The 23,148-nt window shown below is 48.5% G+C and overlaps 1 protein-coding gene across 1 annotated transcript in view; it reads right to left on the reverse strand.

Moving 5' to 3' along the window:
• CD3E (CD3 epsilon subunit of T-cell receptor complex) overlaps positions 1–23,148 on the reverse strand; it is a 128,121-nt gene that overhangs the window by 95,062 nt on the left and 9,911 nt on the right. The window lies entirely within an intron of this gene.

The following is a 23,148-nucleotide window of genomic DNA, read 5'->3' on the forward strand; positions in this document are numbered from 1 at the left end:
ACACTGTATCCTTCTTGATGGTGTGCCATCAACGCATGCATCCTTCTTGATGGTGCACCATCAATGCATCTCATCCTTCTTGGTGGTGCATCATCAATGCATCTCATCCTTCTTGGTGGTGCACCATCAATGCATGCATCTCATCCTTCTTGGATGCATGCATCTCATCCTTATTGATGGTGCACCATTAAACTCAACACACCCTTTTTCATAAGGCACCATGAACATCGAGACTTCCTCCTTCCCCCCTTCCCCCCTTTCCACATCCTGTGCTGTATGCATCCGTCTTCTTGGTGGGTCATCAAAGTCAACACATCCTTCATTGTACAACACCCTGCAACATCACATCCTCAACTTCGGGACGCCCTTCTTTATAGTGCACCATCAACACATCACATCCTTCTTGATGGCACACCATCAACGCATCACATCCTTCTTGATGGCGCACCATCAAAGCATTGCAACCTTCTTGGTGGTGCGCCATCAATGCATCGAATCCTTCTTGGTGGTGCCCCATCAACGTATTGCATCCTTCTTGATGGTACGCCATCAATGCTTGCATCTCTTCTTGATGGTGCACCATCAACGCATCGCATCTTTCTTGATGGTGCATCATCAACACATTGCATCCTTCTAGGTGGTGCACCATCAACGCATCGCATCCTTCTTGGTGGTGCACCATCAACGCATCACATCCTTCTTGATGGTGCACCATCAATGCATGCATCCCATCCTTCTTGGTGGTGCATCATCAATGCATGCATCCCATCGTTCTTGGTGGTGCATCATCAATGCATGCATCCCATTCTTCTTGGCGGTGCACCATCAACGCATTGCATCCTTCTTGGTGGTGCACCATCAACGCATCGCATCCTTCTTGATGGTGCACCATCAATGCATGCATTGCATCCTTCTTGGTGGTGCATCATCAATGCATGCATCCCATCCTTCTTGGTGGTGCACCATCAATGTATCGCATCCTTCTTGGTGGTGCACCATCAACGCATCACATCCTTCTTGGTGGTGCACCATCAACGCATCACATCCTTCTTGATGGTGCACCGTTAAACTCAACACACCTTTTTTCATCAGGCACCATGAACATCGAGACTTGCTCTCCCCCCATGCTCCCCTTGTATATCCTGTGCGGTATGCATCTGTCTTCTTGGTGGGTCATCAAAGTCAACACATCCTTCATTGTACAACACCCTGCAACATCACATCCTCAACCTCGGGACGCCCTTCTTTATAGTGCACCATCAACGCCATAACACCCTCCTATACTTTGCAGTGCTAATGCCATTATAACCTCCTTTATAGTACACATCAGTCTTAGCACCTCCTTTTCATTATAAACCACCAACACCATTACAGCAACGTCATAGTGCACCATCAAACCCTCACTTCCTTCTGCATGGTGCACAAACGATACCAAGACCTTCTTGTCACTTGTGCACATTCCTCCCCCCCCCCCTTTCCACATCGTGCACATTCCTTCCCCCCCTTTCCACATCCTGTGCTGTATGCATCCGTCTTCTTGGTGGGTCATCAAAGTCAACACATCCTTCATTGTACAACACCCTGCAACATCACATCCTCAACCTCATGATGCCTTTCTTTATAGTGCACCATCAACGCATCACATCGTTCTTGATGGCGCCCCATCAACGCATCACATCCTTCTTGATGACGCACCATCAAAGCATTGCAACCTTCTTGGTGGTGCGCCATCAATGCATCGCATCCTTCTTGGTGGTGCCCCATCAACGTATTGCATCCTTCTTGATGGTATGCCATCAATGCTTGCATCTCTTCTTGATGGTGCACCATCAATGCATCTCATCCTTCTTGGTGGTGCCCCATCAATGCATGCATCTATTCTTGATGGTGCACCATCAACACATCGCATCTTTCTTGATGGTGCATCATCAACACATTGCATCCTTCCTGGTGGTGAACCATCAACGCATCGCATCCTTCTTGGTGGTGCACCATCAACGCATCACATCCTTCTTGATGGTGCACCATCAATGCATGCATCCCATCCTTCTTGGTGTTGCATCATCAATGCATGCATCCCATCCTTCTTGGTGGTGCACCATCAACGCATTGCATCCTTCTTGGTGGTGCACCATCAATGCATCACATCCTTCTTGATGGTGTACCATCAATGCATGCATCACATCCTTCTTGGTGGTGCATCATCAATGCATGCATCCCATCCTTCTTGGTGGTGCACCATCAATGCATCGCATCCTTCTTGATGGTGCACCATCAATGCATGCATCCCATCCTTCTTGGATGCATGCATCTCATCCTTCTTAGCACCTCCTTTTCATTATAAACCACCAACACCATTACAGCCACGTCATAGTGCACCATCAACACCCTCACTTCCTTCTACATGGTGCACAAACGATACCAAGACCTTCTTGTCACTTGTGCACATTCAATAGTCATTTGTCATGGTTCACTTTTGACACAAACATGTTGTTCTTTACAGAGCACTATGGACTCCAATACATCCTTCACAATGGTGCACCATCAACAACAACACACCCTTCTTCACAGTGAGCCAATGATTCCAATACATCCTTCTTCATGGTGCACTATGAACAACAACACATCTTGCTCAATGATGCACTATCAACAGCAACACATCCTGCTCAATGGTGCACTATGAACAACAACACGTCCTGCTCAATGGTGCACTATCAACAGCAACAACACACCCTTCTACACGGTGAGCCAATGATTCCAATACATCCTTCCCAATAATGCACAATCAACATCGAGATGCCCTTCTTCATGGTGAGACTGTGACTGCAACACATCCTTCTTCATGGTGTACTGTCAACAACAACACATCCTGCTCAATGGTGCACTATGAACAACAACACATCATGCTCAATGGTGCACTATGAACAACAACACATCCTGCTTAATGGTGCACTATGAACAACAACACATCCTACTCAATGGTGCACTATCAACAACAACACATCCGCCTCAATGGTGCACTATCAACAACAACACATCCTGCTCAATGGTGCACTATGAACAACAACACATCCTGGTGCACTATGAACAACAACACATCCTGCTCAACGGTGCCCTATGAACAACAACATATCCTGCTCAATTGTGCACTATGAACAACAACACATCCTGCTCAATGGTGCACTATGAACAACAACACATCCTGCTCAATGGTGCACTATCAACAACAACTCATCCTGCTCAATGGTGAACTAACAACAACAACCCATCCTGCTCAATGGTGCACTATCCACAACAATTTATCCTGCTCAATGGTACACTGTCAACAACAACACATCCTGCTCAATGGTGCACTATGAACAACAACACATCCTGCTCAATGGTGCACTGTCAACAACAACACGTCCTGCTCAATGGTGCACTATCAACAACAACACATCCTGCTCAATGGGGAACTAACATCAACAGCACATCCAGCTCAATGGTGCACAATCAACAACAACACATCCATCTCAATGGTGCACCATCAACAGCAACAACACACCCGGTGAGCCAATGATCCCAATACATTCTTCTGAATGATGCACGATCAACATCGAGACGCCTGTATTCATGGTGAGACAGTGACTGCAACCATCCTCCTCAATGGTGCACTATCAACAACAATTCATCCTGCTCAATGGTGCACTGTCAACAACAACACATCCTGCTCAATGGTGCACTATGAACAACAACACATCATGCTCAATGGTGCACTGTCAACAACAACACATCCTCCTCAATGGTGCACTATCAACAACAACTCATCCTGCTTAATGAAGCTCTATCAACAACAACACATCCTGCTCAATGGTGAACTAACAACAACAACACATCCTGCTCAATGGTGCACTATGAACAACAATTCATTCTGCTCAATGGTGCACTATCAACAACAACTCATCCTGCTCAATGAAGCTCTATCGACAACAACACATTCTCCTCAATGGTGCACTATCAACAACAACACATCCTGCTCAATGGTGAACTAACAACAACAACACATCCTGCTCAATGGTGCACTATCAACAACAATTCATCCTGCTCAATGGTGCACTATCAACAACAGCACCTCCTGCTCAATGGTGCACTATGAACAACAACACATCCTGCTCAATGGTGCACTGTCAACAACAACACATCCTCCTCAATGGTGCACTATCAAAAACAACACATCCTGCTCAATGGGGAACTAACATCAACAGCACATCCAGCTCAATGGTGCACTATCAACAACAACACATCCATCTCAATGGTGCACTATCAACAGCAACAACACACCCGGTGAGCCAATGATTCCAATACATCCTTCTCATTGTTGCACGATCAACATCGAGACACCCCGTCTTCATGGTGAGACAGTGACTGCAACACATCCTCTTCAATGGTGCACTATCAACAACAACACATCCTGCTCAATGGTGCACTATCAACAACAAAACATTGCGCTCAATGATGCACTATCAACAACAACACATCCTGATCAATGGTGCACTATCAACAACAACACATCCTGCTCAATGGGGCACTATGAACAACAACACATCCTGCTCAATGGTGCACTATCAACAACACATTGCGCTCAATGATGCACTATCAACAACAACACATCCTTCTCAGTGGTGCACTATCAGCAACACATCCTGCTCAATTGTGCACTATCAACAACAACATGCCCTTCTCAATGGTGCACTATCAACAACAACACATCCTTTACAATGGTGCACTATCAACAACAACACATCCTTCTCAATGGTGCACTATCAACAACAACACATCCTGCTCAATGGTGCACTATCAACATCGAGACACCCTTCTTCACGGTGAGCCAATGATTCCAAAACATCACTCTCAATGGTTTATTATCAGCAACAAGACACCCTTCTTTATGCCCAATGATTCCAACACACCCTTCTCAATAGTGCACTATCAACAACAACACATCATTCACAATGGTACACCAGCAACTAAGGCCCACATTGAAGGCCCCTGTCTGCTACCAGAATACTGCTTAGTATAATTTCTGCACCCCAGAACCCGAACTTCCATTATGCTGCCACATTACTCTTCTAAGGAATCCAGACTACCTTGACATTCACACCTCCTTAACTACGGGTTAGTTCCCTCCTTCTGGACTCACTCCTACCCTCTTTTTGACCTTCACTTTCCTTCTCTGCTTGTCCTCCCATGTTTACATCCTCAATTGCATTACATTTTTTACAACCATAGCTAGCACCTGAACCCAATTGTAAAAGTCAAATCCTGCAGTGTTTTGCATGCTGGTTAAGAGTCAAATCCTGCTGTGCTTTGCATTTTGGTTAAGAGTAAAATCCTGCTGTGTTTGCATTTTGGTTAAGAGTCAAATTATGCTGTGTTTTGCATTTTGGTTCAAAGTAAAATCCTGCTGTGTTTTGCATTTTGGTTAAATGTCAACCCTTGCTGTATCTTGCAAACTTGCTCTGCACTTTGCTTATATTGTGCTTCTCTGTAACTTGCTGGCCCAGTGGCTTCACCGTTCTCTTTGTTCCACTCTTACCTGCTTCTCCCCCCTTGTTTTCTCACTACCACACACATGGCTCTTTCTGTTTCTCCTATCTTCTCCAACTGCTTCTCCATTGACTATCCTTCCCTTCTTACTAAGTCTGGTAGGAAGAAGTTCAAAAAGGATATCTTGGCCTCCAATCCTGGTTTCCCTATCGCTGACACCTACTCCAGCGCTTCCTCCAGACAGAACCTCACTGACATCCTCTTTGTCGTTCCTTCGCCAGATCTATGGACTCTTCATATGATCTCTGTGCTCTGTCCTATCTTCTCTTCTCCCATTAATGGTGGCACCCGCTGAGAAGATCTCATGGCTCCCTTTGACTCCTCTAAAGACATCAATAATGTCTACCTTAATGGCACCATCATGGTCCAAGGCCCTCAGGCCAATCTCCTCCTCTTTGATAGGTGCTTCCCTTGCCTCATCAATTTCCTTTCATATCCTGCTTTCCCCTCTGCCCTCCCCTTGGCTACCTTGCCCTCTCTCCCCTCCTATTCTGCGCTACCTCGGGCTCCTTCTTCTTCACCTCTGCAGGGCGTACCTCTGATTTGTATCGCTCCCTGGAGACCTTTAAGGCTGGCAACCTTCTTCATCTTGCCACTCTCAAATCTCGCTCTGCTGTCAAACATTCCTCTGACATCTCCCACCTCCTGGAAGAACTTGAACTCAATGTCCTCCGTCTTACCGAGACATGGTTCACGGCCAGCTCTGTCACGAGCTTTGACACTCTCCTCCCTGATGGCTTCAAGATCCTCTGCGCACCCAGATCCACCCGGTCCGGAGGTGGTATAGCCATGATCTTTTCTGAGTGGATTCCTGCCTCTATCATTCCCACGCAGACATACTCCTCTTTCGAATGCCTTGTCTGTGGCTTTCCCTCTCTCCTAGTCACTCTCTTACCGTGGCTACTATCTACCGACCTCCTGGTCAGATCACCTCCTTTTGAAGGGATTGTGTCCTCCGACGTATTCTTTATCTTTGATGTTATCCATTCCAGCTTGCTGGCCTCGGAAATGTTTTCAGTAGAGGGCACTGCGCGTCGACGTCCCTAGAGTTGGTGTCCCTCGACAGCCTCCGTATCGGCGCCGACATCATCGTGCATATAAATAGACTTGCGCAGCGTCCGTTGCGCAGTTCCGTTTTTCTGTGCTTCGTGGGCCTCGGAAACGTGTCCCTCAGTTCTTTTCCTCAGGAAGACTCTGTTTATTCTTCGAAGATATCAATCTAAATTCGATGTCTTCTTCATCCGACCCATTGACCCCATGGTCCGGTTTCAAAAAGTGTTGTGACTGTGGGAAGAAAAATGTCGTTGACGGATCCTCACAGGATCTGTTTGTGGTGCCTAGGATCGGAGCATCACTGTTTGGAATGCGAGGACTGTATGTCCATGACGGCGAAAGCCTTGAAGGAGCGTAAGGGGAAGCTAGAAAGAGGTAAGACTCTTAAAACTTCTACTCCCTCGAAAGTTTCTTCGGCAGAGTCGAGACATTCGTCTCTTCGTCGTCACAAGAAACATTCCCGTTCAAGGTCTCGAAGCGGTTCCCATCAGTCTTCGAGATCAAAACACTCTATCTAAGAAGAGGCGTTGTAGATCTCCCTCTTCTTCTTCTTCCTCTACCTCCCCAGAAAGGGTCACCTGCCCCACGAAACACAGCTCTCCAGCTAAGTGGGAGGAATTCCGTAAGAAAATGCTTAGCATCTTCGAGAAAGCGGCCTTGACCCCCTCGGAGATGTCTAAAGGTGATACCCTGGGTGAAAAGCCCGAAAAGTCAAAACGCCGCGAGTCGTTAAACCCGGCGAGAGAAACTGCCCGAGGGCATCATGAACCCTCGAGTAAAGGAAGTAAGACCGCGTCATCGAAAGTTGCTTCAACGCATATATCTGCGTCATCGACGCTTTTGTCAAAGGGCCCTTCGTTGCATTAATCGGTTACATCGATGCCGTCTTCGACGCCACTGTCAACTCCGATAATAGACAGACCTACAACTGTCACTACACCTCAGACAGTAGAGGTGTCGAGGATTTTGACCATTACATCGAGGATGCCGTTGACAATTTCGACGACACAGAAGGATCCCGATCCTCTCGGGTACATCGAGGTCTTTTCAAACTTTTTCGATGCCCTTTTTGGGATTGTCGAAGCCTTGGACTTCCACGTCGACAACCTCGACGTTTTCTCAGCCACTGACAACTAGTTTGGTTCCTTCTGCTTTAGAAATGGGTTTTAAACCATATCCTAGATCTGACTATTTTAGAGCCTTGTCCTCTATATATGAGGAAGGGGAGGATTCCGACCATGAGAGACCCTTTGGTTTACAAAGGACTACAACACCCATGCCAGAGGAATTAATCTCTGAAGAGAACAGGTTAGAAGGCCTTCAGGACTCTCTACATGAGGCAAGTGGTTTAGATACTTCTCCAGAAGTAGAGTTTGCTAAACCAGACCCTGGGGAGCATGCTGAGACCCCTTATATGGCTCTGATGACCAGGATAGTAGAATTCATGGGGTGGTCTACACCTACACCTTCTTTTCAACAGGATGACCTTAGTGACATTTTAGATAAAGGTCCTCAGGAGGATCCTGTAGTTCCCTTTCATGCTGCCCTGCAGAGAAAAATCTCTGCAAATTGGGAAACTCCTGAAGTTATCCCGGCAGTGAACAAGAAACTTTCCGCTAAATACAGGGTATCTGCTTCAGATCCAGAATATTTGAGTAAGCATCCAACTCCAGAGAGTTTAGTTGTACAGGCAGCAACTTCATCAAATAGTAGGTCTGCATACCCTACTATTCCACAGGACAGGGATGATAAAAGATTTGATGCCATGTCAAAGAAGGTCTTTTCGGCGTGTAGCATGGCGCTTAAATCTATTAACGCCACTTGCACGCTAGCAAGATTCAGCCATACACTTTGGGAGTGTGCTTCATCTGCGGCTGACTGCCTCCCGGAAGGAAAGGAAAGGGAAACATTCTTAAACATCATCAGGGATGGAAAGGATGCAATGTGCGAATCCCTTCAAACAGGCATTGATTCTGCTGACAGTATCAGCAGGGCCATGGTGGCGAGTACCACAATCCGCAGATTTGCATGGTTGCGGAAGTCTGGTTTTGCTCCAGATGTACAAGATAGACTTTTGAACATGCCCTTTGACAGCACTTCTTTATTTGGTAAGAAGGCTGATGACAGCCTGAGGAGATTACAAACATCCAAGGCAGCGGCGAAATCTCTTGGGGCTCCAATCCGGCAGACTCCGAATCGCCCCTCAGGTGCTCCCTGGAGGGGTAGGTCCTTTTGCTTTTACTCCACATTCGGAAAAGGCAGAGGACAGCCAGCTCAAAGGGGCCAGAAACGATTCACCCATGGTGGACGGGGAAAAGGTACAAAAGCCCCAGTAACAGGTGCCACTTTACCCTTGGTATCTGTGTCAGCCGCTTCAAAACCCCTCTGAGGTCTCCCCTCACAAGACACCAGTAGGGGGCAGGTTAACTCAACATCTGGCAAAATTACAGGCTATTATGTCAGATGCTTGGGCATTGGAGAGAGTTGCCCAAGGTTACTGCCTGCCCTTCCTACACACCCCTCAGAGTCATCCACCGGGGAACAACTCTTTGAAGTTTCCAGATCCACTCCTTATGCAGGAGATTATAGACCTGCTAGAGAAGGGTGCCATAGAGCCGATGCCCGTAGTGGAGAGGAACAAGGGTTGGTATTCCCCCTACTTCCTAGTACCAAAGAAGGACGGAGGACTGAGACCCATCTTGGACTTGCGAGAATTGAACAAATTCCTCAGGAAAGACAAGTTCAAGATAGTAACTCTTTCTCAGATCCTCCAGGCCCTCCAGCTTCAGGAGTGGTTGGTATCTCTACACCTTCAGGATGCTTATTTCCATGTGCCAATCCATCTCAAACACAGGAAATACCTGAGGTTCGCAATTAGCAACTCTCACTATCAATTTCGAGTTCTGCCATTTGGGCTGACCTCCGCCCCGAGGGTCTTCACCAAGCTAATGTCGGTAGTGGTGGCAAGTCTAAGGAGGGAAGGGATCCATGTCTACCCCTACCTGGACGATTGGTTGATCAGAGCAGTATCTTCGGAAACAAGCTCAGATCCAGCTAGATTATGTCTGCCACTTCCTTCACAAGCTGGGCTTCTCCCTCAATTTAAAGAAGTCTCAGATGATACCATCACAGAGACTCCAGTTCATTGGAGCAGTCCTGGACACTTCCCTGGGGAAAGCCCTGCCACCAGAGGTGAGGGCTCAAGATATTCTACAGATGGTCACCAAGTTTCAAAATGCCCAACGTCTTACAGCCTTTGACTTTTTGAGGTTGCTAGGCCTCATGGCATCCTGCATCTTCCTAGTGCCAGAGGCTCGCCTGAGAATGAGATCTCTCCAGTCGGCACTAAGAACCCAATGGTCACAATTCTCAGGAAGAATGACAGATCTCCTTCAAGTCCCGGACAGAGTGGCTCGAGACCTTCAGTGGTGGGCCTGTCGGGAGAACATATTGAAAGGAGAACAGTTTTGGCAACCATGGCCGGAGATAACACTGGTCACGGATGCCTCACTCACGGGGTGGGGAGCCCATGCCAACGACTTGACCATCAGCGGTCGTTGGTCTCCATCGGAGTCCAGACTACATATCAACCTGTTGGAGCTGAGAGCAATCAGACTAGCGCTGAAAGCTTTTCTGCTATCAGTACAGAGGAAAAATGTCCTGATAATGATGGACAACACAGTAGCCATGCACTACCTCATCAAAAGAGGAGGCATAGGGTCACTGCCACTGTGCAGAGAGGCAATGCAGCTCTGGTTTTGGGCAATTCAAGATGGAATCTCTCTATCGGCAGTTCACCTAGCCGGAGAGAAGAACTTGACGGCGGACGCTCTGAGCAGGCAGAGCACAGTCTCCCAGGAGTGGGAGCTAGCTCAGGAAGTCCTTCAAGAGATCTTCATCCTTTGGGGAACCCCTCAAGTGGATCTGTTCGCCACCAGCATCAACAGGAAGTGCAATCAGTTCTGTTCAAGGGAATTTCCCCCGAGAGGAGCTCTAGGGGACACGTTCGTAGTAGACTGGAAGTTTCCACTTCTGTACGTGTTTCCTCCAGTCCCTGTCATTCCTCAAATGATCAGGAGGTTGAGAAGATTCCGGAAAACTATGATCCTAATTACCCCGGATTGGGCCAGGAGAACGTGGTACCCGGACCTTCTGGACATGTCCATCTGTCCTCCAATTCGTCTTCTGCAAAGGGAGGATCTTCTCTCGCAGAAGGGAGGTCAGGTTCTCCATCCAGACATCAGAACCCTCAACCTTCACGCTTGGTTTCTGAAAGGTTGAGATACAAGCATTGGGATCTCCCGGATGACGTCATGGAGGTGTTGCTTTCAGCTAGAAGGCCAGCAACAAAGACTTTATACTACTGCTGTTGGAACAAATTCTGCAGCTTGTGTAGAGAAAAGAATATCGAACCCTTCTCATGCAGTACACCAATGGTGTTATCTTTCTTACTCTACTTAGCAAATTCAGGTCTTCAAGTTGCTACGATCAAGGGTTACCTCGCAGCGCTGTCAATCTTTAAGCGCACTGCGGAGGAGCCTTCATATTTCGTATTACCCCTGGTAATCCAAGTCCTGAAAGAGTTAATGTTTTTCCCCCAAAGCCTTTTCAAGTTCCATTGTGGGACCTAAATCTAGTCTGATGGGTTACTAGTCTAGTTTCTGATGGGTACTCCTTTTGAACCACTCCATTCTTGTTCATTAAGGTTTCTCACTCTTAAAACAGTATTCTTAGTGGCTTTAACATCTGCCAGAAGAGTTAGCGAATTACAAGCTCTATCTTGCAAACCTCCTCATACAACCTTTCATAAAGACAAGATTGTTTTACAAGTGAAGCCTAATTTTCTCCCAAAGGTGGTCTCTGAATTCCACATTACGCAGAAAATAACTTTACCTTCATTCTATCCTCCTCCCCACCCAGGAAAGAGGAAGAGAGGTTACATAGGCTGGATCCAAGGCGTGCCTTGAGTTTTATATCAGCAGACTTGCTAGGATAAGGCAAGCAGACCAACTGTTTGTAGGATATGCAGGTCTCAAATTAGGATTGCCAATCACAAAACAAACCATTTCAAGATGGATTATTTTAACCATTCTAGAATGCTACAAATTGGCTGGGAAAGAACCCCCTCAACATCTTAGGGCTCATTCAACTAGAGGTATCGCAGCCTCTTCGGCTCTCCAAAGAGGGGTTCCGATTCGAGACATTTGTGCGGCTTCCACATGGTCGTCCGCACATACCTTTACAGGATTTTACAGCCTGGATTCCTCCTCTAGCCAGGAGACAAGATTTGGGAAAGCTGTGTTACATTCTGTACATTCTTAAAGGGAAATATTCCAATTTTACTCCCACCTCCTCTTTACATCACTGCTATGGGAGTCTATCAAAGATAAGGAATACGTCGGAGGACACAATCCCTTCGAAGAACAAGTTACTTCTTACCTTGTAACGTTCTTTCGATGGGATGTTCCTCCGACGTATTCCTTATCGCCCCTCCCATCCATCCCTGCAGTAAAACCTCCCTTGTAGTTGCAGCTTACGCTCCTTCAAGGTCAATAACCAATTCATGCGCAGCTAATTTTAATCTTCAAAATGGAACTGAGCAATGGACGCTGCGCAAGTCTATTTATACGCACGATGATGTCGGCGCCGATATGGAGGCTGTCGAGGGACACCAACTCGAGGGACGTCGACGCGCAGCGCCCTCTACTGAAAACATTTCCAAGGCCAGCAAGCTGGAATGGATAACATCAAAGATAAGGAATACGTCAGAGGAACATCCCATCGAAAGAACGTTACAAGGTAAGAAGCAACTTGTTCTTCTCTCTGAGTGGGCGGACCTCTCATCCTCCCTCCAGGCCTCAACCACTCAACTCCTCCTTCTTGGTGACCTCAATATCCATCTAGACTCTCCTTGTTCATCCTCGGTACTATTCTGTGACCTCTGTGATTACCTCTCCCTTTCTATCCTCCCTTCTGGCCCGACTCACTCTGCAGGCCACACACTTGATGTTTTGATGTCCTCTGACCTCGCCCTCTCCATCCCTCTGACCACTCCTCCCTCCTGGAGCGATCACTCCCTCCTCTCCTCTCATCTCTCCCTCTCTTCCCCCCAGGCCAAGCCTACCCCAACACTGCCACCTACCTTCTCAGACATCCGGCCCCTGAAGCATGTGTCAGTTGAGGATTTTGCCGCCACCTTCTCTCCCCGCCACCTCTGGCTGACTCACATCCTGACACAGTCATGTCTTTGCTCCACTCTTCTATTTCTGATACTCTTGGTGCTCTTGTCCCTGTCATGAAGATCTGTTTGAAGCCCAAAGCCAAGTGAATTTCCTGGTATGAATCAGACCTAGCTACACTTAAACATAAGTGTAGGGTGGCTGAGAGGAAATAGAGGACTTCTTGTTCATCCTCTGACAAACTGGCCTGTTGCTTGCTCCAAAGGCAATACTGACTCTCTGTCTTCACTAAGAAGAGAGCCAACATCCAAGCTTGTGTCTCTGCGGCATCTAACAACTCAGCCAAACTCTTTAAGATCTGCATGGAGCTGGCCAACCCTGCTGCAATCTGTACCTGTGCTGTCGCCTCCCAGGTAATTTGCACAGCCCTTGCCTCTCACTTCATCCCAAAAACCCCCTCTTCTCCCCTCTCCTTCTTTGAACTCTGGCCCACCTACAGCCACCCCCCACCCTCTTTCTCATCCTTTCCTCTTTTCTCCCCCGACGAGGTCTTTAGACAAGTTCGATCTATGAAAGTCTCATCAAAACAGGTTCCTCCCTGTTCTTTCAAAACCATCAAGGACCACATTGACACCCATGCTCCTGTCGTGGCTGATTCTGCAACCTCTCCTTCGCCCCAGTAACCTCTGAGGCACTCTATTGTGCACCCTCTTCTCAAGAAATCCACAGCTGACCCTTCTTGACCGGCTAACTATTGCCCAATCTCCATCGCTCCTTTTCTGGGCAAACTCCTGGAAAAGCTGGCCATCTCACAGCTTAACCTTCACTCATATTCTGTTGGTTGTCTCCACGACCATCAATCTGGCTTTAGAGCTGCCAGAAGCATGAAAACTGCTCTCCTGAACATCTGTGAAGATCTGCTCTCCAATCTTGACTGTAACATCCCCTCTGTCCTCATCCTACTCGATATCTCTTCTGCCTTCGACACGGTCACCATACCATCCTGATGAACTGTTGCTGTGACAACCTGGGTATCACCGATCAGGCTCTGCCCTGGCTGTCTTCTTTCCTCTCTGATCAACCCTCTCGGGTCCAACTTGGGTCCTTCCTTTCATCTATCTCCCTTTCTACGTGCTGTGTTCCGTGGGTGTCTAACCTCTCACCCTGGCTCTACAACCAATACCTGGAAACTCTCGCCCACCACATTGCCATTTTCTGTTCAAATTGTCAGTACTACGTTGATGACACTTAACTCATTTTCAGGCTTCCCTCTGCCACCTCTTCTCCTTCTCTCATCTCTGATTACCTATCTGCCATTCAGGATTGGTGAGCCACCAACTATCTCTGCCTGAATGCCAGCAAGACTGAGATCCTCCTCATCGGCACACTTCACCCTCCTTTGCCGTCACTCTCTGGCTGGCCTCCCTTGGCCCTCCTCCTACCCCCACCTGCGAGGCTAAGAACCTTGGGGTCATCTTTGATTCCACGCTTTCATTTTCTGGCCACATCTCTGAAATCTCTAAAAAGTCAAACTTCCTACTGCACCTCCTTCTTAGATGTATTCTGCCTTTCTTCTCCTTCCCCCAGAAGCTCACGGTCTCTCGAGCCCTGGTTCTCTCTAGGTTGGATTATTGCAACACCTCTTTCTAAGTCTACCTGCCTCTACTCTCCGCCCTTTGCAACTTATCCAGAACAGGACTGCGAGACGTGCCCTTGGCCTCAAGCCCAGGGATCGTATCTCTCCAGCCATGAAATATCTCCACTGGCTCCCAGTGGCTGTGAGGATTAAATTCAAGACCCTTCGCATTGTCCACAAGACTTTCTGGGGCCTGGGTCAAAAATATCTTCAGCTTCCCCTCCGTAAATACCTTCCATCACAAGCTCTTCGCTCCTCCACCTCTAACTCCCTCAGGGTCAGTCGTTTTAGAAAGAAGCGAGATGGAGGTAGATCTCTGTCTTCGGCTCGGGCCTCCCTCTGGAACAGCCTCCCTGCCACTCTGAAAGTTGAGGAGAACCATCTCCGGTTCTGGAAGCACCTCAAGACGTTCCTCTATGCTTCTGCCTTCACTTCACCTCTCCCCTGCTGATCTGTTCTGTCTCTGCATCGTGCACCTGGCTACTCTCTGACTTTTCGGGCCCAGGTACCTGCTCACCCTTCCACCCACCCGCACTGCCTCCTGGCAATCCCTTACACTTGGGTCTGTATCTACAACCCTAGAGTCCCACCCCCTTTTTTTTATGCACTTATCAGACACACCCTGTCTGTTGTGTTAAGCCTAGCACTTGCCCCTTGCTGGCTGCACTATCAGTGTTTGGTGCTTTTTATTATTTATTTATTGATTATTTATTTGTATTTCTTTGCTCAGCACTTTCTATTTCTCCCCCCTCCCATGCACTTTTCCCTTTCCCTCTCCCATGCACTTGCATGTTCTCAATGTCACTGGGCCTAGGACGATTGTTGTTTTGTTCTCCCTTGTTCCCGTCCCTTGCCTCGTCGCGCTCTAAAACACTTGTGTACGAGCGTAATACAAATAAAATATCAATATCAATATCAATATTAACAAGACGCTGTTCTTCATGGTGAGAAAGTGATTCCAACACATTCTTCTCAGTGGTGCACTATCACATACCAATATACACTTCTTCCTGGTGAGCCAATGATTCCAACACATCCTCCTTCATGGTGCACTATCACACACCAATATACCCTTCTTCCTGGTGAGCCAATGATTCCAACACATCCTCCTTCATGGTGCACTATCACACACCAATATACCCTTCTTCCTGGTGAGCCAATGATTCCAACACATCCTCCTTCATGGCGCACTACCACACACCAACATACCCTTCTTCCTGGTGAGCCAATGATTCCAACACATCTTCCTTCATGGTGCACGATCACACACCAATATACCCTTCTTCCTGGTGAGCCAATGATTCCAACACATTCTCCTTCATGATGCACTATCACACACCAATATACCCTTCTTCCTGGTGAGCCAATGATTCCAACACATTCTCCTTCATGGTGCATTATCACACACCAACATACCCTTCTTCCTGGTGTGCCAATGATTCCAACACATCCTCCTTCATGGTGCACTATCACACACCAATACACCCTTCTTCCTGGTGAGCCAACGATTGCAACACATTCTCCTTCATGGTGCATTATCACACACCAACATACCCTTCTTCCTGGTGAGCCAATGATTCCAACACATTCTCCTTCATGGTGCACTATCACACACCAATACACCCTTCTTCCTGGTGAGCCAATGATACCCTTCTTCCTGGTGAGCCAATGATTCCAACACATTTTCCTTCATGGTGCACTATCAACAATGAGACATCCTTCTCAATAGTGAGCCAGTGGGCTCAACAGACCCTTCTCAGTGGTGCACGATCACACACCAAGACACCCTTCTTCATGGTGAGCCAGTGGGTTCAACACACCCATCTCCATGGTGCACTATCACACACCAAGGCACCCTTCTTCATGGTGAGGCAGTGGGTTCAACACACCCTTCTCCATGGTGCACTATCCCACACCAAGACACCCTTCTTCATGGTGAGCCAGTGGGTTCAACACACCCTTCTCCATGGTGTACTATCACACACCAAGGCACCCTTCTTCATGGTGAGGCAGTGGGTTCAACACACCCTTCTCCATGGTGCACTATCTATCACACACCAAGGCACCCTTCTTCATGGTGAGGCAGTGGGTTCAACACACCCTTCTCCATGGTGCACTATCTATCACACACCAAGGCACCCTACTTCAAGAAGCACCAACATCGGCAAACACATGCTCCTTCAACATAGTCTAGTGACGTGAACAATCCCTTCTTCTTGCCACACAACATATGGCAACCCTTTTGTCCACATGGCGCATCATTAAGGCCAATAAATAATCGAATCTACACAACTAATGACAAGAGTTCCTTATCCATGGACAGCATCAGAGGCGTTTTTAGTGGGGGGGGGGACCTGAGGGGGCTATAGCCCCGGCTTTTTTGGTTGTAGCCCCGGATAGAAGCTCAGGGGATAAAACCTACAGACTAGCTAGCCCCGAGTTCCGCCAGTCCCAACATTAGCCTAGCCCCCGATGTTTTCCAGAGTTAGCAACACCCCTGGGCACCATCAACACCAACATAACTGTGTTAAATACCGAGGACAATACAGCCTTCATCAATGCAGCAATATACAGCATCGAAGTCTGAGACACGCATTTCCTAGAGTGCACGACCAACCTCGCACAGTTAGAAAATGCTCTCCCAAAAGTCACAATGTGTCAGATTTCCTCTTATGAGGAGACCAAACAAACCACACACTAGCCGTTGTCAGGCAGCAACGGGGAGCGCAGAATCTACGCTCTTGATCCAACACTGACGCATGCAACATGGAGGCCACGCATGCGCACACGCATCTAAACAAACACACAGGCGACACATACAATGGCCACTTCAACAATCTTTATACAACCTCACATGCAACAAACCCACTGAAGGGCCACTGAACAGCCTACATGCGACAGGGCCATCGCCTTCACTGATGTGCAGCGCCCTACAATGGAAACAAACAAAAACACGACAAAAAAGTCAGCCAACCGTTGAGCTCCAATCCGAAGAATGTGCGCTATGTCACACCGACCATGTTTCTGAGATATTAAGCATAGTACACAAATTCACAAACCCAAAGAGACGAATGCAATTCACAAGACATGTCACAGCAATTCCTAGCAGGCCCAGAATGCCAACACAAAGGCCCAGGATCCAGAAACAAAGGCCAGAATGCCTACACAAGAACCCCAGAAACTCTACAAAAGAGCCGCGTGGCCTAGAAAATGGCCTGGCTACACACAGAGCCCGACTATACCTTGAGGCGCGCGGCTCCCCGGCTTCCATTATGCATTGCTTCCTGGACGGGACGTGCTGTGCACAGACAAGACGCCCTGGAGTGGCTGAAAGGTGGCATGCCAGGCCTGTAGAAAGAAAACATATGCAAATGTACAGGTAAATGCAGTGCTTTAAGTGAGGTAAGAAATTGAGGGGGGGGGGCTCGTTTGAGGGCGTGGCTTCCATTGTGGGCGTGGCCTGAAACGTGCACAAATCATTGTAAGGTGCGCAAACAAATATATAAATGTATGTGAGAATTTATATATTTGTATGCGTACTACTATGGTTTGTGTACCTTTCAAGCCTTATAAACGTACCAATGTTACGTATTTCTATGTTTATAAAAAGGTGGCTTGAAAAGTGCACAAACCATAGTAATTTATGCACACTTGTGTGCTTACCTTACTATGGTTTGTGCACTTTTCAAGCCACCTTTTATAAGCATAGAGATTTATAACATATTTCTATGTTTATAAAAGATGGCTTGATACGTAAACAATTCAAGGCATCTTTTATAAAGCGTTGAGGACGGACAAAACCCTAGGTGGCTTTGTCCATCGACAAAGCTTTATAAAAGATGCCTTGAATTGTGCACGTTTCAAGCGGTCTTTTATAAACATAGAAATATTTCTACGTTTATAAAAGATGGCTTGAAACGTATACAATTCAAGGCATCTTTTACAAAGCTTTGCCAACGGAGATAGACGCCTCGGGCTCTGTGATCTATCTGCTCTGAGCAGATAGATCACTGAGCCCGAGGCGTCTTTCACCCTCTGCAAACCTGCGGGCTCCGTGATCTAATCTGCATATTAGATCATGGAGCACGCGAGGGCCAGTGACCTGGGGAAGGCAAACAAAGGAACTGTAACTTCCCTGATGACCCCTCATATGAGAGGTCATCAGGGAAGTTACAGTGACTGACAGAAGTGTCAGCCAGCCTCAGCGATGCTGTGCCTGGCTGGCACTTCTGTCAGCTCGCCTGAAATTAAACTGGCGGGCGCATCTCCCGTCGGCTGCGGCGGGATAATGCATCCCGCCAATGTTGTGTGGGATGGGGGGCCCCGGCAGGGCCCCGGGTCAGTCCCACTTTTTGGAGACTGCCGGGGCCCGGCCCCGGCAGGCCCCGGCCCACTTTAAGCACTAGGTAAATGCATTGTGCGCAAACGAATAACAATACTAGAATATATACAATCACACCTGTAAAAAATAACCTCTGAGCGAGTGATTTCAGACATTTAGCAAACTCAGTACCATTTTATATCCAATGCTGTCCTCTACTGGTCAACTATAAACATATTTTTCTCGGAAGAAAATGAAAACCCTAGTTAACGATGCGATGTACTATTTATATAGCGCTACCCCTAAGTGCTTTACAGAAAACATATATACATACAATATCACCCAACCAAAGTTGGTACTCATTTATCGACCTCGGATGGATTAAAGGCTGAGTTTGCCTTGCCGGGATTCAAATCTGCAGATCGGAGCAGCGAGCGCTCAACCCACTGAGCTATCTTACACGATCTGCTATTTAACATTTTGGCTACTAGGTGGAACCTAAAAGCGGAAACTATTGCATTGGAGTACAGCTTGGGAGAAATGGCATATGAGGAGGGACACAGAGTTTGTAGGAGCTGTTTGGTCATTTACCTCACCCATTGACTGCCTATGCCCATGCTAATCCGTCTGGCCATCCCCCACCCACTTCCTGCCCCTCCCCAAATAAAACATATCCTAATGGGAACACTTTGAGCAGGCTTTATCAAGCCTTACTATCAAGCTGTGTGCGGAAAGTGTGTGGCAGGGTTTTTTCAAAGCAGTCTTCTGAGAGTTAATGAGTTAATTGGAGTTGTATATGTGCTAATGGTATAATACAATGGCCCTCATTCCGAGATTGGAGGCAAGTTCCGTCCATTACCGGCCTTGCGCAAATAGTGTGTCCGAGCTGGCAATAGACCGCTAAAAGCGCACTATTACGAGTTCGCGGGCACGAGCTTTGCACCATGCCGGTAATGAACGTAGCGGCATGCCGCAAAAACAGCCGAAAAACCTCCTACCGGCATGAACCGCACCGTAGCGAACACTACCGTCTTAGAGTAACGCGGCATTAGCGGTGACTGTAAATAGCGGTCACCGTTATTTACGGTCATCGTTAAAATGCCGAACCGGAAACAGCGTCATCGCACAGGAGCACGGCGGCCATCTTTAAAAACACAATCCATTGCCATCCTCACCAGACAGGACCCCTGGCACACTTTCGACATACCGGAAAGATACCAATTTCAACAAGGAATGCCCAAAGTGCCAAAAAAGGGAGCTGCCCACCTCCGAAAGGAGCGGTTCAGCCCTGATGAACTCCAAATGCTGGTGGATACCCTCCACGAGCATGCTGACACTGTTTTCAGCAATGACATGCGGAGGGTGCCGGTGATTAAAAAAAAAAGACATCTGGGCTCTTGTGGCGCAGAAGGTGAGCGCTGTGGGCAACACCACCCGCACCACAAAAGGATTGCAGAAAAAGGTGGGACGACCTGTGGCTGAGGGTGCGGAGCATCCTCTCTGCTAATAGAAGCCAGGCCTTGAAGACAGGAGGAGGCCCAGGTTCGCCCATGCAACTAGTGCCGTGGGAAGAGACCTGTGCAGCCATGATAGGCCCGAAGCCATCGAAGGGTTTGGAGAAATGGAGTGCGGGGCAACGTCATCCGCTGATGGAGGTTGAGTGTCCAAAGTCAATACTGCCAACGCCAATGTTATGAAAGTCACTGCTAAGGTCTGGCCAAGGAGTCACGGAATGGTCGGCCACCCCTCCCCTCTTTTAAATCATGCCAAAGCAAGTGAGACCCAGGCTAGTCCCAGGTGCGAGGCCGTAACGTATATGACACATACCACACAAAGTGGACCATTCCGTGAGGCACACAGGGCAGTTGATGTAAACAGTGTGCATGTGAGCCAGCACAGTACCCGGCCAACATGAGTGACACAGACATATGAATGCATTTACCACCCAAGTATTGAATAATGTGCTGTTCCCCACCCAAATGCCGATAACCCACAAATATCTGAATGTGCTATTGTAGCCATGTCCAATTGCTGGCTCTCAAATTATCACTCATGCCGTCCCTCTCAGCAGTGAGCATGATAGCGAGGAGCAGGAGAGCAACTGGCCCAGCACCTCCAAAGGCCAAGGCAGGGGCCGCCGTCTCCCTGCGAGGAAGAGAACACCAGGAGGCACACCACCGGCTCCAGCAAGGCCCGTGGAGGGTGCACCACCCCCACCCCCACCCCAACCCCACCCTGCACTGGTGGCAGACACATGCCCTACGCCACAGTCTGAGGAGTCGAGTGTGGCTGGGGAGGTGGCAGCCACGGCCCCCCTCGATGTTGCCGACAGCCCCATTTCCATCTGTGGAGCGACTGAGGAGGACACATTTGAAGTCGTCCACACCCCTGATGCCCAAACCAACCCCCAGGTCTCCTATAGTGACTCGGGTGAGACTGACACACCTGAACTATCTGGGCAAGGAGCAACACAGGGACATGCCAGTCCTGTGGCCAGTTCCCTTGAAGAAGCGCCGGAAACACATGTGAGCCCGATCCCCAGCAGGGCCACAACATCAGCCATTGATGCACAGCGGGCTGAACAGCTCACAGGCCTGATCACTGACTTCATGCAGGACAATTGGCAGGCCAGGGAGGAGTGGCGGGATGAACTGAGGGCACTGGGCCAGATCATAACGGACAGCACCACCCGGCTCTGTGAGGTCCTTGCTCGGATAGCAGATTCTCTGGAGGCTGCACATCCTGCACAACAGCCCCAGCATGAGGACACCCCATCTAGCAACTCAACCCAGACCAGCCCGCTCCGTCGGTCCCTCCGTACGATGCGCCGCCAGGACATGCCTCCCTCTGGCTCTGGGAGAGCACAGTGACAATACTGCCATCCACATGTGGGCTATGTGGACCCTATGGGACTAGTGTGGGGTTGTTCTGGTGCGAGGAGGAGGGGGGTGAGGGTGTGTTTGGGAGTTGTGGTGGGAGGGTGAGGGGGTGAGGGTGTGTTTGGGAGTTGTGGTGGGAGGGGGGTGAGGGTGTGTTTGGGAGTTGTGGTGGGAGGGGGTGGGGAGTGAGGGTGTGTTTGGGAGTTGTGGTGGGAGGGGGAGGGGGGTGAGGGTGGTGGAGGGTTTGTTCATCACGTTGAAATCTTCACTTTAAATACACCGGTTGTTCATCTAAAAAAAACAGAGTGGACATTCATCATTGCGCATGTGTCATTTAATATTGCACAGTGCATAGTGTACATGTATCCCCACAACCAGTTCCCGATGTCCAGACATCCTCACACCCTCTGCTGACTTGTGTGTCAGAAATATTGTCCTGCATGCCATGGTGATCTTGGACACATTCTCATGGCTGTAGATGAGTGCCCCACCCGACCGGCTGAGGCAACAAAATCGTGCCTTCAACAGGCCAAAGGTCTGCTCAATCACCACACGTGTACGGGAATGGGAACGATTGTAGTCCTCCTCGTGCCTGTTCTGTGGGTTTCGGACAGGGGTCATGAGCCACGGCTTCAAGGGATAGCCAGCATCACCTGCATGAGAGGGGAATGAAGGTAAGTGTACGTACATTGATGGTGGACAACTATACTAGTCTCACATGGCAGCAGGTAATTTCTGACCATATGCACATATCCCTGGGTGCATTGACCCCATTTCTGGCCCCGCTATGGGTCCTGTGCAATGGAATGATGGAGGGGTAGCATCTTCAAGATGGGTTATGGTGTGCAGTCATAGCTTGTTGCACGTGCATCGTATATGCATGCAGCAGTGTTGTACTGCAATCATTGATGTGTTGTGTTCTGTGAGATTTGGTAGTAGGTGGTGTTGGATGTAGTCAGTGTCATATTCGTCATTCTGCACTGATCAGTAGCATGGTGACTTGCAGCAATCCTATGGGTGTGCAGAACCAGTGACACGCTGTGGTATCCCTGTTAGGCTCACTTCAATGCACTCCCAAGGATGACTGTCCTGTGTGGTGAAATGCTGGAGGCAGCGACATAGTGCATATGCAGTGCATAGTGCAGGATGCCCTTACGGTGTGTGAGGGCCGCCGAAGAGTGGTGCATGTGTTGTGGGACGTGGCCTGGTTACCTGTTAGTCATGTAGTGTTGGGTGTCAGCCTTACTTCATCACTGTGGGATTTGGTAGTCATGTGCCATTTCACTTGCTTTGGGACACAGTGTTCGGTGAGGTGCACATTGTGCACTGGCGTCAACATTTCTACCCAGGTGGAGTATGCATCTCCCCCCCCTTCCCAACCAGGTGGGGTATGCAGCCACCCACCTCACAACCCTGATGCACTGCCATGGCCCGGTCAGGCAACTCACCAAGCAGCCAGGCACGTCGTCCAGCATGTCGCTCCATATAGCGTGA

Source organism: Ambystoma mexicanum, chromosome 9 (assembly GCF_040938575.1).
Source record: "Ambystoma mexicanum isolate Mex_15411 chromosome 9, UKY_AmexF1_1, whole genome shotgun sequence".
In the NCBI taxonomy this organism is placed as follows: domain Eukaryota; kingdom Metazoa; phylum Chordata; class Amphibia; order Caudata; family Ambystomatidae; genus Ambystoma; species Ambystoma mexicanum.